Consider the following 13,527-nt stretch of genomic DNA (forward strand, 5'->3'; position numbering starts at 1 on the left):
ACCCTGACAATTCCTCCATCATGGCTTCTGAATTTGACAAATTTTCTCATATCACCAATCATGTGATGTGAACAACCACTATCAGTGATCCAATCTTTCTTTTTAACTTGTGAAATCAGCACACTTTCTTCTCTGATCTCTCTATCAAGATCATCCTCCTTTATAGCTATGAATCCTAATTCATTTTCACTTTTGTTTTGGTCAGATTCTTTTCCTCTTCTTCTTCAAGTTCTCCATTCAAGAATGACAACTTAACATCCATCTAATATACCTTAAAAAAATTATTTGTTTCATATTCCAAGAACATTCTTACTACTTCCATTCTTGCTAGAGGTGCATATGTTTCCTCATTGTCAATTCCTTCTAGAGTAGCCTTTGCACACTAGTCTTGCTTTGTTTCTTATTACTTCTCCTTGTTCATTCATCTTGTTCCTGAATACCCATTTGGTTCATATCAAATTCTTGTATTCTAGTCTAGAGACCAATTCCCATGTTCTACTCTTTTCTATCTGATCCAATTCCTTTTTCATAGCTTGTTTCCAGTAGTCATATTTACATGCTTCATATACATTCTTTAGTTCAACTTGAGATATCAAACATAGTTCTTCATTCACTCTATTTCTTGTCATCACACCTTTGTCTTTGCTTCCAATGATAAATTCAAATGGGTGATTTTTTATCATGTTCTTTCTTGAAGTGGAGTTTCTATCTCAAATCTTGGTTCTACTGAAGGTTTTGAGCTTTGTCCTTGACTTGGCTCTCCTTTAATTTGTAAATCATTGTTAGTCTCAAGAAATATCTCATCATTCCTTGGCTTAGTAACAACATCATCATCTGAATTGTAACACTTACTTTGAAATATTCTAAAATACTTAAATGTAGGTGAGTAAATAAACCGCAATTTATAAAGTTTCTTGTTTGTGTCCTTCCTGACTTGTACTCTATTCATAGTGTAGACTATTGTATTTGCAACTTCTCTCCAAAATATCTTAGATACATCATTCTCTGCTAACATAGCTCTTACAACTTCTGTAACAGACTTGTTCCTTTTCTCTATAATGCCATTTGTTTTAGGAGTCTTCAACTCAACTCTTTCTTTTGCTCTAGGATCAGATGTTTGTTCTTCATTCTAAAAATCATTATTAATGATAACTTCTACATTATTAATGATAACTTCTTTCTTAACAATTATCCTCATTACAATCATTCAAGAATCTTTTCGTACTTGCTTTAAATTCTTCATCTTCATCAGAAAACAAACTCTTTCTAGTTTTCCATACTCTCTTAAGGCATGTAGGTGCATAATGAAAAAACTCATTACATATCCAACAAGAAAAAAATTCCATACTTTCTTTCTTTCTTTCTTTTCATAAGTAGATCAATACCTTCTTTGATCTTCATGTCTTCTTTGGCTCTTGATCTATCTTTACTTATGCCTCTATCTAGAAACACAACACTTAATTTTGATCTCTCACCAAGAAGCTTCATCTTCTAGGTGTCAAAATTTTCACTATCTACCTTAGGACTATGTTTTCTGAAATACCTCACCACTGATCTCCCAAATCTATTAAGCTTTATCTTCAAGGACCTGATGCTTTGATACTAATTGTTAGAAATAATAGTTCACCAATATAACTTGGGGGGGGTGGGGGGATCAGTTATATGACAATTTAAAACATTTATCTTCTTAAACAATCTTTGACCATTCAACCAAAGTAAACAACAACCATAAAGAGATGCATATACACAATTACATCAGATATGTTGACTAGGGAACCCCTTAATTAGAGGCAAAACCCCTGTGGGAATGATGCCCAGAAAATGATGTACTAATATGAATATTCCTTGTTAGAGGATGGAACTTTTTAGGAGTTTCATTACAAAATTTAGTACAAAGAGTCCTTGTTAGGAGAATTTGAATCCCTATTAGGAGTTGTGGAAGGAAGTTGAACCCACTATCCAAACAGCTTCAAGATCAGATCAACAAAGCCATTATCCAATTGACCTTAGTACTATTCCATTTAGAATAAAAGATGTGTAAAAAGCTTTTACTTCCTCCTTTGTCTAGTATGTCAGACTCCTTCACCTTTAGATCATGCAATCAGATTTGGAACCCTATAATCATTAATAGTAACCCTTAAGGTCACTTACACGCATTAGTAAATCACTCTGCTTTATTTCTTAGTAATTCACAAGTCTTCTCTTTCACACACTTTGTAAAACACAAAAAACATCTTTCCTTTATACCACATTCAATAATAAGTCATTGAGTCAGCTTCACACTTCATTATCATATGTTAATTAAATGAAATACACATTTCATTAATGTTGTCAACTCACAATTATACATAAGCTTTCACACGTGTGACTTCCATACATGTGCACTCTCTAACATCATCAACAGTTAGTATACTATCTCTAGTTAATTGTGCAATCCTTCATTACAAATGTAATGAGTTGTAGTAATCACACAATAGGAACTACTTTCCTAATACTCTATTTCCATACGGTTCTTTTTAGATCAATTAAATCTTTCATACACTATCGATTCAGGTTTTGCACACTTGCGCATGTAACAATTACACATGGTAGTATGTGTTGGTTACTGCACATAAGTAGATAAGTGATATATTGTCCTTAATACAAAAAACACAATTTGCTACTCTATTAGTCTTTTACAAACTCATTACTATGTTTTCATCAATGAAAAACATAGTTTTAAATACATCATTACTATCAGCATTCATGCTAACAACCACTCTTCCAAGGTTTTATGGCCTTGTAATTGAGGATCCTGATACTTTCTTGTTTGAGTTTTACATACTCTATTGTAGCTTTGACTATAATACTAATGCCCATAAGCTCAATTTGTTTCTAGCAACACTAAAAGAATCAACCTTGCAATGGTTCATGGGCTTATGAGCCAATATAGCAGGTAACTAAGATGAAATGCAAACTCTATTTCTGAACAAATATAAAGAGTATTACAAAGGGAATGATCTAAGAGGAGATGATATCTTTAGAATATCACAAAAGGAGGATGAAACATTAGAAGACTATGTTTCATGTTTCTTGTATACACTACAGAAGAACCCCCAACATGTACTAGCAAAGGATTCACAAAAACTAGTCCTCTTGAGAGGGGTAAGTGATAATTGTCTGGAAGCACTAGACCTAATGGCTGGTGGTGATGTATATTAATCTTCTTGGGATGACCTCAAGAAAATATGTCTTAACTACTCAATGTCCATTATGAAGAAAGGCACATGATACCAGCCCATAGCCGCTAAAGGGATTAGTCAGGTTATTTTAAAGCTTGAGATATCTAATCTACTCTTAGATTTCAAGTAGGACATCATAAATGATGTGGCTATACATCTCAACATAATGAATGCAAAGAAGAAGCATGCAGAGGCTAAGGTGTAGTTAGTTGCTTACTATCCACACTATAGAAGTAGAAGAAAGATTGCCAATGCAAATTGGGTGCTAGTGTGGAGAACTAGCATCTTCCAATTGAGTACCTCAATATAGAAGGAGAGGATGAGCAAGTATTCTTCATTGCTCAATTCTAGCCATGGGACCCACATCAAGATATGCCTCAAGACCCTTTACAAAATTCAAATCCATATGGTAATCAATGCCAAAACTGTAAAGTCCAAGGTCCTCCACAATATAGTCAACCTAATTGGAATAGTGCTTGGCAAAATAATCTACAATAACCTCAATGGCCATAGATCCCAAACAAATGGAAACCATCCCAAGGGAATTGAAAGTCTACAAACCAATGGAGAGGACCTCAATAATGGCCTAAGAATTCTAGATACCCACCTTTACCACCTCCAACAAATATGCCTACACTAATGCCACCACCTACAAGTTTTGGACCTCAACAAAAGACTAAGTTTCCTGCACTATCTTAGCCAAATCCAAATAACCAAAAACCACAACAAACTTTTTTTTTTTTTATGCTTAGCAATATCCTAGTTATTCTCTAAATGTTGTAGATATACATTTGATATTTGGTACAGCCCTACCAGTGCTTGAATCACTTCTCATAACTAAAATACCAAATACTCCTACAACATCAATACCAGCAACTTCTCTGCCACAAATTGTTGACCCAACCAATGTAACTAGCTCAACTCAAACTCAAACATCAATTGAACCTCCTTTTCCACAAAAGCTCATACAAAGTAAACTTGCACAAATAAAGGAACAATCCTTTGACATCATCGATTAGCTAAAGAACATGCATGTCCAAATTCCTTTTTTCCAAGTTATTAAGGATGTTCCTATTTATGGCAAAGCCATCAAAGAAGCCTATCTAAAAAATCTTGGGAGAAAGAAAAAGGACCCAACCATAGTCCATGTTATGGGATAATTGGCTAATATTATGTTAGGAAAACTAGTTATTCCTAAATATACTAATCCAGGAAGTCTAATTATGAATGTGGTTATAAATGCTCAGTTTGTTAAAAATTCCTTGATTGATCTTGGTGCTACTATAAATACTATGAGCAAGGATACTATGAAAAAGTTGAATATAGAAGGATTAACGGCTACCCCAAAAAGCTACAACTTGTAGATAGTTCTGATGTCACTCCTGATGGGATGATAGAAGATATAGTAGTAACCTTAGACTCTCTAGAGTACCTTGTAGATTTCATGATTCTGTCCCCAAAATTCAACTTAGATGGTTACCCTATCATTTTAGATGTCCATGGTTAGCTACAACTAATGAAAATATAAGTTGTAGGTTGAGGAGTATGACTATATCAGATGGACAAGCAACAAATAAATTTGTCTTGTATTCTCCAACACAACCCCAACTAGATTTAACCACACCTGTATGACTAGATTTAGGGGATGGAGAGGAAGAGTTAAACTCTATAGCATAGCTTATGATGTTATATAGACAGTCTTTTCTAAATTTAGAAAAGAAGCATTTAGTAATTTAGAGTATTCTTAATCATACTTGTGTGGTAGAAAAGGATGTATTTGACAGTTCTGTGTTGGAACTAACTATATATGAGTAATGTAATGAGAATTGTTTTCTGCCCAAGGAGCTAGATGTTATCCATCATCTCTTACCATGTGAACTAGACATAAGTCTAATCTCTGAAGCTACTATGGTTGATCTTACAACTATTTTTGAGTTGTCAAAAGGTCATAATTTCCATGTCAATAACAAACTGTCTCCCAAATAGATGAAATAGTTAACAGAGCTTCTTCAAAAACACGAAAAGACTTTTGCATGGGACTATATAGATATGAAAGGGTTAAGTAATACATTATGCACTCATATAATATATATCAATGAAGGGTGCCTACCACTCTATCAACCCCAGAGGATGATGAATCCAACACTCAAAGAAATAGTTAAAACAAAACTGCAAAAGTTGCTTGATGTTGGTTTTATATACCCTATATCTGATAGTAAATGGGTCTCACCTCTAGTTATAGTACCTAAAAAGGGAGGGAAATGGAAACTTTGTGTAGATTATAGAGAATTGAATAAGGCAACCAAGAAGGATCACTTTCCTTTACCCTTTATTGATCAAGTTCTAGACACTCTAGCCGGTAAGAAATATTTTTCTTTTCTTGATAGGTACAACGGTTATAATCAAATAAGTATAGCTCTAGAAGATTGAGATAAAACTATATTTACATGCCCATGGGGTACTTTTACATATTCTATCTTTCCATTTAACCTATGTAATGCTCCCATGAGATTTCAAAGTGTTGCAATCAACAATTTTGTTGATATATCGCATGATTGCATGGAAATATACATGGATGATTTCACATCGTTTGGAGTCACCTTTGAGGAAACCTTAATGAATCTTGAAAAGGTTCTTGTCTAATGCAAAGAACATAATCTATCACTCAATAGTGAGAAATATTTCATGCTCATGTAGGAAAGAGTGGTGCTTGGTCATTTTATATCAGCAATAGGAATACAAGTGGACTCGGCTAAAATAGAGGTAATTATAACATTGCCCATGCCTACAAAACCAAAGGATGTAAGATCATTTTTAGGTCATGCTAGCTATTGTAGGTTTTCATAAAAGATTTAAGTAAAATAGCTAGTCCTTTGTATACACTATTGACTAAAGAAGTTGAATTCATTTGGACACCTGCATGTAATGAAGCCTTCTAGAAGCTTAAGAAATTCCTCACTACAATACAAGTTCTGAAGGGACTAGATTCATTAATTCCATTTCATATCCATACTGATGCATCAGAATATGTAGTAGGTGTTGTATTAGGACAACAACCTACTAACCTTGAAAATGCAATCTACTATATTATTAAAAGCCTCCATGGTCCTGAATAAAGTACATAGTAATTGAGAAATAAATTTTAGCTACAATTTATGCATTGAAAAAATTCAAACATTATATAACTGGATATCCTATTTGTGTTCATACTAACCACTTAACTATAAAGTACTTAATGAACAAACTTGTTGTAACTAGTAGATTGGCAAGATGGCTCTTGTTATTGTAGGAGTTTGATATTACCATTGTTGATAAGCTAGGCAAGTCCAACATAGTTGCTTATTATTTTTCCAGACTGTACATTGCTGATGAAGATATGACTCCAATTCAAGATACCTTTCTAGATGATCATTTTTTCCACATAGAAACTCATACACCATGGTATGAAAACATAACAAACTATCTCTTTTGTCACAAAGACAGGAGGAACTTAGGAGAGAAAACTTTTCATTATTCATGGATAGATAACAATCTCTTCTATACTAGACCAGATCAAATCATTAGGTGACATGTTAGGGAGGATGAGATATATGACATACTACATGCTTATCATGATAGCCATTTTACAGGAAAAAGAACAACACTGAAGATACTTACAATTGAATATTAGTGGCCAACATTATGTAAAGATTTAGCAAATTATACCACTAAGTGTGGCAAATGCCAGAGGATGGGTCGGCCAACCAAGTCAGATGAGATGCCACTCAATCCATAGATTGTTGTAACACCCTTTCACATGTGGGGTATGAACTTCATAGGTCCAATTGTCCCACCATCAAATGGAAAATACTACATCTTAGTATACATAGATTATTTAACTAAATGGGTGGAAGTCAGGGTAATGAAAAATGTAAGAGATGAGAAAGTAGCTAAATTTTTATATGAGGAAATATTCACATACTAAAGAGTTCCTGGAGAACTTGTCATAGATCAAGAAGCCCAGTCCACATCAAAATTGATTACTAAACTTATGAAAGAATACAAGATAAGGCACCAGAAACCCAGTCCTTATCACCCTCAAGCAAATGGGAAAGAAAAGGTCACCAATAGAGAAATTGAGGCCATTCTGACCAAGATAGTACAAATACATAGGAAGGATTGGAGCAACAGGTTAACTAAAGCTTTCTAGGCATACCACACTACATGGAAGACAATAACTAGATTCACTTCATTTGAACTTGTGCATGGAAAATTAGTAATGTTTCCTATTAAATTTGAACATAAAACACTACACACTACTTCAAAATTAAACATCAGTCTTCTTGTAGCACAAGGAGAGAGACTTCTCCACTTGAACTCACTAGATGAAATGAAAAATATAGCTTTGGAAAGAATAGAGATCATTCAACAACAGAAAAAGAATTGGCATGACACACATATCAGTAATAAAAAATTCCAATTGGGAGATTGGGCTCTCCTATATGATTCTCATTTCAAAAAAAATCCACAAAAGTTGTAGACTTGATGGCTAGGGCCTTATGAAATTTAGTATGTATTCGACAATGGAGTAGTCTAGCTAATAACCATTGATCTTGTCCAATTAAAATTTCTTGTAAATGACCATAGGCTACACATCTATCATAAACTATAGATCAAAGATGAGTTCCTATAGTAGTTCCAACCAAATAGCTTACCAGCTCCTAGAGACACAATTCTTGCAGCGAAGGGTGCAAACCTTCTTCCTACAACCATACCGTGGCAAACCTTTAACAAGAACTCATAATAAAACCTCACTTAATCTAAGGTCCATTATTTCATTCATTTTTTTTCTAAAATCCAACTCATCTCATTTCTTTATCTATCATCCACTCACACTCCATGTCACCCACAAATTCTATTTTTCCTACTTTCAATAAAACATGTCATTAACACCTTTTTTATGGTCACCAGACTTTGTCACCTGATCAATTTCCATGCAGAAATACACTCTAAAAATTTTAGGTACAAAATTTTCCCTCTTTATTCATTTTTAGCACATAGGTTTTGATATTTATATATAATATTGCATAAAATGTATCGTATAAGCTTTAAGCTAGTTTCTCATTGGTATACCAAAAATTTTAAGTGTGGACACTTGTCAAAATTTAGTGGGGTGCCAAGAAAGTGTATTAATTTCCAAATGTCATCTCCACCTTTTAGGTTGTACTTAGGTGGTGGTTTGATTTTAATTTTAAAATATTTTTGTATCTGTCATACCTTTTCATTGCAATTTTGGGAAAGATTGCCTGTGTTTGAAAAGGACTATGATTTATTACGAGAATAGTTCTAGCTAAACCTTGATGTCCTTCATAATTAATTACATCATTATTTTACATACCGAAAAAATAGAGTATTGTTAAGAGAATGTGGTATCAGCATTTCTTAGAAAGATCAATTTGAAATTTTGAAAAGAGGATATTTATAGAAGCTTTAAAGGGGTGAAACTTATCAGGGTGGTGAGGATAGAGAAATTTGAAGCTAGGCATTTCCAATGTAGGAGGATAGTTGTTGAGACATGAGTTGATTGATCATAGTATTCTACTTGTAGGTGTGGAAGCAGTTTGACAATTTAATGCTTGTGGATGGCTTGGCTACTTCTTGCAATTAACTAAGCTCAATAAAGAAGTAGCAATAGAGTTTATGAGGACTTTTTATGAAGGGGAAGCCATAGTATGGGGATTAATAGTAATTTCTACTAAGGAGCAGATAGTAGAAGTCACAGGACTACAAGCTAATAGGGAGCATTGTCAAAATAAACATGATGCTATGTCATCGCAGGTCCAGTTCTCTCAGTTGGGTGACCCTCAATTGAAAATTTCAAAGCAAGGGTGTAAAAGACTCTCTGCTAGCTTTGTATCTAGAATTGGCAACCCGTATCATTAGGTATTTGACCTTCGAAGGTAGGTTTTCAAACATGCACGCTCACCATTTTAAGCTGCTCAATTGTGTAAGACATAACATTCAAGTTAATGTCCCCAATTTCCTTTATAGTATATTGTGTATTAGCACTGAAGAAACTCAGAAAGGAAATGTAAATTTTGTTTCTCATCATGCCCTTGTCAAAATTTTAGTTGAAAGGTCTCTTAAGGATTCCTCCCTTGTATCATGGGCCAAATTTGTTGATTTTAAAACCTTGCAGCCTCAAGGAAACCCTATTTTGAAAAATTTAGGGAATGAGGAAGAAATTGCAAAGCTTGGTCAGAATCTGACTAAAATAGAAAAAGAACCAGCATTACCCTCTCCTGATAAACTTGTTGAGCCTATTTCAAAGGGTTATATACCTAGCTCTTTTAGAGACAAAGGCAAGTATAAGGTTGTTAAAGAGATCCCTAATCTTTAAAAGGAAGCCCAAAACCCTTCTATTAAAGTGACAAAGAGAAAAAGATATGTTTCTGCAGCAACCACTCCTACATCATCTACCCCAGTAGCCCCTAAACCAAAGCAGACCCACAAAATAGTATAATTTTAAAGAGGTTCCTATGCGTTGAAGCCCTCATATATGAGGTCAAGTATCCCTAGTTTCCACTAAAAACCTAAATGCTTCAATTTCAAAATCTTATACAAAATCAATGGTTGAGAATATTCTAGATGACTCTCCTATATAGTTGGAACCCAAAAATGTGGAAACAAATGAAAATGATCCTATTAATGAAATGCCATAGGAAAATTAGGAAACATGTAGGTTGAACCGTATTGTTGTCTTAGAAAAATCCCTTGAAAATGATCAACGTACTTTTCCACCAGTCCCTGTATATTCTAATGTTTCTATCATGCCTTATAGATCCTCCTAGTATACCCGTTACTTCCAACAACTTGCTAAGGAAAAAAAGAAGAAATCTATGACTCAAGAATTTCCTTCGTCTACAATTTAATCTATATTATTTGGTCTATATAATCACTTCATTTTTCAAAAGTTCTTGTGTAGGCATGAAAGACACCAAATGTAAAAAAGTAATATTTGATAAAAATGAGGAAATTGAGTCACTAAAAGAGCAACATGAGAAATAGAAACAATGAATAAATAAGGCTTTAAAGTTAACTAACCAAGTAATGGCTTGTAGGCCACCACCAAGGATGTATTCCATTTATTTGAAGGAGTAGTTTCTGCTATTTAAATTGATGATGGCAATAAGGGATGTTGATTGTGAATTTAAAAATGCTCAAGATTTCTATAATGTGTATTAGGCTTTGCCTACATGGTAGAAGAATTTGTTGTGTCAACTTTATTTACATAATTTCACATGAGATAGAGTGGAACCATCTACTTTACATAGGGGATGTTCACCTTAGAGCATTAATGTCCTAGATGCACAACGAGACAAACTATGATAGGTAGTTATATGCCTATACAGATCTTGAGAAATCTGAATCATTAACACTATAGGTTGAATCAAGAAGGCTTGATGGTCTTCTAATAGACTGGTTCAGACTAACCTATGAGAAATTAAGCCTAGAGATCAGGGAGAAAGTTTTGCAGAAAGAGAAAAGGTTTCTAGAGATTATCAGACACTTCCAAACTTTACACAACAAAGAGCTATTGTAGGGCTTAGGAATTGATGGAGCCAACTGCCAGAAGCTTTCAAAAAGGTAGAACCACATAGCCCTATCAATTATGAGGCAATTGTTAATAGGGTGGCCACGTATATACAACTGGGAAGACACATTAGAAAGGAACTATGGATGCCATTCACTTTTCATCCTCCTACCCTTCTTTGGCCTCTTTATGGTAATGATGTTACTAGACTAGATCCATTGGTTGAGGAACACATGGGTGGGCATTGGAAGCACACTAGAGTATTCTTCTCCACTTTCAAAAGTGGCAAGAAAGGGGAAAATATAGTGGGATACTTCAAAGAAATGGCAAGGAAGTATAATGCTTGAGGAGAAGAATTTGAATTGTGGGGGGCAGATGGTAAGGCATACTAATGTCTTAATTTTGATATAGTTTTCATAGTTTAGACTTACTCTTTGAGCTTTTTTAAAAGCATTTCCAAAACATTTTTGTAAATATCTTGTGAACTTATGCTAGAGACAACTAGAACTTACTAAACCTATGGGTAGTATGTATGACATACTTTTCTTAATATTATACATAGAATGTAGTGTTTCATATAAATATCTTAAGCTATGTTCTAATATCTAAATAAGAGTAGGAATGTTATCTTGCATATATGTTTTGGGTGTTTCTAATTTTTTGGAAAATGAAGAGTGACAAAAAGGGTGGTGATTACTGCATTAAAGGAAGAGAATGATGGATACCAATCATGGCAAGGAAAGTGCAGTTTAGTTCCTTTCGATAAGTTGCACCTACAGAAGAGTTACTATTCTAGAAAATATGGGTAAGTGCACTAAGTTGTGGTACCAAAAGGGGGGTATAAGTGGATACCTTTTTTTGAAATCAGAAATTTTTGAACTTCAACAAGAATTTGAAGATAGTTATGCTCAAAATTTTAAGATATGACAAAAAAAGAAGAAGTAGTAGTCCTTTCAATCTAGTTTCTAAACTACTAATTTTTTTTCGAAATGGTTTAGTTTTAGGTCCTCAAAAAAGGGGGTCACAGAAAGTGGTACTATTTATTCATAACATAGTATAAAGTGTGCCCCCCCTAAAATTTTAACTTTTTTTTTGAAATTCTTTAATTGCTCTAGTCAAAAGTTACCTAACATTATGTAGTTTATCCCAAATTTTATAACGTGTATTCTTTTTTATGAATTTTTTAATTAGATACATCCCAAAAATGTGAAATATATGAGTGCCCCCCCCCCCCCCCCCCCCCCCCCCAGAAATGATTGAAAGCTAATCTAAAATCAAAGCTTCTTTTTTCAAAGTGTGTAGAATGGAGTCTAGTTTCTAAAAAACTAAGTTGTTACAAAATTCGATGAATGAGCTAAAATCTACAACCCAATTAGTACATGTTGATTTTTGAAAAAAAATGGGCATACATTCAAAAGAAATTATAGTTGAAAGGCTTGAAATAGTTCAAATAAAAAATAAATTATATGGTTATATAGCTAACACAGAGACCTACAATGTCATTTAACCTGATTTTATCGATGCTCAACCATGAGGAAACTTGAAGGAGAGCATAGAATAAAAATCAATCATTTTTTGTATGTTTGCAGCAAAACATGTCTTAGACCAGTTTACAGACTCCCAACCTTTGGGTTGGATCCCCAAGGAAAACCAAACCTTAGGATTGGTAGAATGAAAATCTTTAAATAGCACATGCACCCTATAACACATACAAACTATAGCATACACGTGCTATTTAAAGCTTTTGTATTTGAGTCTTAATAGTGCATGTACATTTTAGTGCATACGCACTATTGAGACCTAAATTCTACATTGAAAGGGAAGGAGAGAGGAGAGGGGGGATGGGTGTGTGTGTGTGTGTGTGTGTGTGTGTGTGTGTGTGTGTGAGAGAGAGAGAGAGAGAGTAGGGGATGGGAGAGAGAGGAAGTGAGAGAGAGAAAGTAGGGGATGAGAGAGGGGAGAGAGAGAGAGTAGGGGATGGGAGAGAGAGGAAGTGTGAGAGAGTAGGGGTGGCAAAGAGAGAGTATGGGATGGGAGAGAGAGATTGAGAGTAGATGATGGGAGAGAGGGAGTGAGAGAGAGATTAGGGGTGGCAGAGAGAGTATGGGATGGGAGAGAGAGAGTAAATAGTGGGAGACAGAGTTGGAGAGGGAGAGCAAGAATGAGAGAGAGAGAGAGAGAGAGAGAGAGAGGAGGAGGAGGAGGAGGATGGGAGTGTGTGTGAGAGAGAGAGAAAAGGGCATGAGAAAGAGTGTGAGAGTGTGAGAGAGAGTAGGGGTTGTAGAGAGAGAAAATAGGGGATGAGAGAGGGGAGAGAGAGTAGGGGATGGGAGAGAGAGGAAGTGAGAGAGAGAGAGTATGGGATGGGAGAGAGAGAGTAGGCAGTGGAAGATAGAGTGGGAGAGGGAGAATGAGAGAGAGAGAGAGAGAGAGAGAGAGAGAGAGAGAGAGAGAGAGAGGAGGATGGGAGTGTGTGTGAGAGAGAGAGAGAGTAGGGGATGGGAGAGGGGAGAGGGGGGAATGGGAGTGTGTGTGTGTGTGTGTGTGTGAAAGAGAGATAGTAGGGGATGGGAGAGGGAGAAGAGCATGAGAGAGAGTGTGAGAGAGAGTAGGGGTGGAAAAGAGAGAGTAGGGGATGGGAGAGAGAGAGAGAGAGTAGGGAATGGGGGAGACAGAGTAGAGATGGAGAGAGAGTGAGAGAGAGTAGGTGGTAGGAGAGGAGGTGGGAGAGGG

Source organism: Cupressus sempervirens, chromosome 1 (assembly GCF_028749045.1).
Source record: "Cupressus sempervirens isolate cs-2001-9-10 chromosome 1, ASM2874904v1, whole genome shotgun sequence".
Lineage (NCBI taxonomy): Eukaryota > Viridiplantae > Streptophyta > Pinopsida > Cupressales > Cupressaceae > Cupressus > Cupressus sempervirens.